This window comes from Pistacia vera, unplaced genomic scaffold (genome assembly GCF_008641045.1).
Source record: "Pistacia vera cultivar Batoury unplaced genomic scaffold, PisVer_v2 Contig526, whole genome shotgun sequence".
NCBI classification, from domain to species: Eukaryota; Viridiplantae; Streptophyta; class Magnoliopsida; order Sapindales; family Anacardiaceae; genus Pistacia; species Pistacia vera.
Window position 1 is genome coordinate 1,446,122 of NW_022196364.1, and position 4,376 is coordinate 1,450,497.

The 4,376-nt window shown below is 37.2% G+C and overlaps 1 non-coding gene across 1 annotated transcript; it reads left to right on the forward strand.

Moving 5' to 3' along the window:
* Positions 1–2,243: 2,243 nt before the first annotated feature.
* Positions 2,244–2,350, forward strand: LOC116107088. Its single transcript, XR_004124401.1, has one exon. It is a non-coding gene; the product is annotated as a small nucleolar RNA R71 (small nucleolar RNA).
* Positions 2,351–4,376: the final 2,026 nt, after the last annotated feature.

A 4,376-nucleotide genomic window follows, 5' to 3' on the forward strand; every position in this document is an offset into this window, starting at 1 on the left:
ATGGACTATCTAAAATAGGATAAATTATGCCCGCATCTAAAAGTTTCACCACCTCCTTTCTCACCACTTCCTTTATAGAAGGATTCAATTTCCGTTGTGGTTGTACCCTAGGCTTGACATCATCTTCCATGAGTATCTTATGCATACAAAACGATGGAAAGAAGCCTCTAATGTCTAAAATAGTCCATCCAATTGCTGATCTATGTTCCCTAAGCACCCGAATCAATCGCTCTTCTTCTAATTTACTTAACCTTGAATTGATGATCACTAGGAAGGTTTCTGCTTCACCAAGATACATATATTTGAGGTGAGAAGGTAATGGCTTCAATTCAAGTTTTGGAGGTTCTTTCTTTCTTGCCTTTTCCTTCTCTTTCTCAATATCAAACTCTTCAAATTCTGGATCTTAGCTTGCATTTATCGGCTTAAGTGCTTCTAAAAATCTAGCACACTCATTCTTTGTCGGCTCATCTACCTCTATTGTTTTTTATTGGGCAATACAAGCTTCTAGAGGTAGTTGAGGGGTGTTCTCTTCAATAGCCTCTGCTACTAGTTTATCCACCACGTCTACACTGAAACATGAATATGACTCTGATGGAAATTTCATTGCTTCAAAAACATTGAACGTTACTATTTCATCTTGTACCCTTAACAGCAACTTTTCTTCTTGCACATCAATGAGGGCTCTTCCAGTGGCTAGAAATGGTCGCCCAAAGATGAGAGGCATTTCCTTGTCCTCTTCCATGTCCAACACAACAAAGTCCGCAGGAAAGATAACTTTATCCACCTTCACCAAAACATCTTCAACTATGCCCTTCGGATGCTTGATGGATCTATCTGCAAGCTGCAAAGATATGGTCATAGGCTTCACTTCACCAATTCCTAATCTCCTGAAAACAGAAAAAGGCATTAGATTTATGCTTGCACTTAAATCACATAAAACTCTATCAAAAGTAATGTCTCCTATAACACAAGGAATAGTAAAACTCCGTGGATCTTTGAGTTTCAGTGGCAGCTTCTTCTATAGAATGGCGTTGCATTCCTCCGTGAGCATCACTATTTCCTCATCTTCTAACTTCCTTTTGTTTGATAAAATCTCCTTGAGAAATTTTGCGTAGCTCGACATCTGTTGCAATGCATCTACAAAAGGAATGTTAATATGCAGTTTTTTAAATATTTCAATGAATTTGGTAAACTGCTTATCCTGATTTTTCTTCCTTAGTCTTTGAGGAAAAGGCATAGGAGGGGTGTGGTGTGCCAACTCTGGTGGTATCTCGGGAAATGGCAATCTTTCTTTCTTTTACCTTTGCCTCTCTTCCCTCTTTTGTTCTTCTTCCCTTGAACTGGTTGGTCTCTTTTCAGTAATGATCTCTTCGTCAACATCCTCATCAAAATCTTCTTTTTCTTTTGGTGGGCTTTCTTCTTTCCCTGATTGTTCCACCTCTTCCAAGATTGTCCCACTCCGTAGAGTTATTGCATTTGCTTGTTCACGTGGGTTTGGCACTGTGTTGCTTGGTAGGGAACCATGTGGTCTCTCATTTAGCTTATCGGCCAATTGACCCACCTGTACCTCCAAGTTCCAAATGGACGCACCTTGGTTTCTGAAATTCGCCCTCGTCTCATTCATGAAACCTATGGTCTCTTGCATAAATTTTCTAAACATATCCTCTAGTTTTGTCAATCTTTGCTCCCTTGGTTGATTGTTCACCCCCGTTTGGTTGTTTGGCATCACTTTTTGGTTCCATTGGTTATTCTGCTGATTCTATTGATTCTGATTGCCCTAAGACAAGTTCGGATGATTCCTCCAACCAGGATTATATGTGTTGGAGTACGGATTGTTTTGTTGCTTCTGATTTCCTGCCAAGTAGTTAACTTGTTCTGATGATGATGACGCTGAAGCAAACGTGTTCCCCACTTGACATTCACTGCTCACATGATTACCTACACAAAAATCACAAGTTAGTTGAGGTGCTTGAATAGAATTTACTTGTATACTTCCCAACTGCTTCTAAAGTGCTGTAAGTTAGGCTGAAATGGCCGTGTATTAACTTCATGAAGACCCATAGATTTCTTCGATTGTATCTTCTTATTCGGTTTTTGATAATTGTTGCTTGCCAGAACTTCAAGCAACTCATGATTCTTCAGGTGTCTTGTTTTGCAATGCTCCTCCCGATGCTACATCTACCATCGTTTGCACATTAACCACCAATCTATTATAAAACGTTTGGACTTGCATCCAAACTGGCAAACCATGATGTGGACACCTCCTCAGTAGTTCCTTATATCTTTCCCAAGCCTCATATAATGATTTAGACTCTTCCTGTAGAAATGATGTGATATCATTTCTCATCTTCGCAGATTTTGCTGGAGGAAAGAATTTGGTCAGGAACTTCTGTGCTAATTCATTCCATGTAGTGATCTTTCCTAGTGGTAGTGCCATTAACCATCCCTTTTCTTTATCCCTTAATGAAAAAGGGAACATTCTCAATCTGATGGCGTCATCTGACACTCCATTTGACTTGAATGTATCGCAAATCTCTAAAAAGTTTTCAATGTGCAGATTTGGATCTTCCTTCAAATCTCCCTTAAACTGTACCGACTATTGGATCATCTGGATGATTGTCAGCTTTATTTCGAAGTTGTTGGCTTGTACTACTGGTCTAGTTATACTTGACCCACTGCCATCAACCGTGGGAACTAAGAATTCCCTCAATGTTCTATTTTCTGCCATCTTAACAGCTATGGCCTTTCGTTCTCTTCTCTCTCTGTTAAGTCTTCTTGCAGTTCTTTCAATCTTTGGATCAACAGGAACTATTGGCTGACGTCTAGCTCTTCGCATAAACTACACAGAAAGAGAGAAAAAGTGAGATCACAAGCTAACATAAAAGAACAACAAAAATTAACCAATAATCAATTAAAACAAAATAAAACTCCAATCTCGTTACACAGAAAAAATTCAATGTTAACACAAAAATCAATCCCCGGCAACGGCGCCAAAAACTTGATGCGTGTTTTAACAAACATGCAATTGCATAGCAAGTGCACTAGTCGCAAAAAGTAACAAAGTGATAAGTAGAGTATCGTTCCCACGAGGATAGTGTTACTAATTACAGATTTCTCTAGTTTAAGTCCTAATTGAAGCAACAATAAATTGGATTGATGGAAAATTAACAAACTAAATAAAAATTAGCAAAATATAAATGAATGATAATGAAATTAAAGCAAAACCCAACAACTTAACTAATTAAACACTGCTAAAAAAATAATGCTAGGGTATTGATTTCACCTAAATACACTAACCCAAATCATAGAATTTATTACCCAAGTTCTAATTCCTTGATTGAAAACCGAATTCCCTAAGTTGTAAAACATACCTTCTCAGGCTATATTTTCCTACTTATCAGTATTAAGCTTCCGTACCCAACAAAATGAAGATTAATAGTTCAAAGTCTTTTAAGCTTTATGGAATTCTATCTAGATTTCATAGATCACTAAACCTATCTCTAGTGTTTGCTTGATCTACGGTATTTATCCCAAGAGGCACAATCAAAAATCACTTCTCAGTCTCATTGTGAACAACACACATTTGAATGGTGATCAAGAAACCAAAAGTCATTAAGCAAAGAGATAAACACTCAATCATGAAATTAAAACTCAAAGTAAATCAATTCATATAAATTTGAATCATTGTAACAAGGTTACATCAAACCCTAACTAAACAACTCAGTTCATACTCAAAAACAAAATAACAAAAACAAAAACAAATTGAATCAAGATTCATCATTGAAAAACGAGCAAAAGATGGAGAAATCTTCTCTAATTTGAAGCCCAAATCTTCAATAATCTTCTCCTTCCAAGAGCTGCCTTCCAAATGACGAACCAAGACCCTTTTTCTTTCATTTTCATGTTAATTTATACATCTTTCACTTAAGGACCAAGCCCTAGCAAGCCAAAATACCTCTTTCATTTTCATGTTACTATTTTTCTTGCTATTTATGTTAATTTCGTTATGAACTAAGTCACTTTGGGTTAGGGGTGCAAAAATCCGGTTAACCGGACCGGAATACTGATATTTTGAACCGAACCAATTTTTTGGTTTAAGAGATAATTCAAACCGAAACCAAACCGAATTATCTCTTAAACCGATTATTAACCGAACCGATAATTTGGTTTGGTTACCGGTTAATCGGTTTATAAACCGGTTTTATAAAACAATCCCTATTCTCATGATGTCGAACTACCGTGACCAACTTTCTCACAATGTCAAACCATCCACACTCCACCTTCCACCCCATCAACTCATATACAATCATGATATCTGAACTTTGTTGGATAGAGTGACCTTTCTAAAGAGAGAAAATTACGAAGATTGGTGAATG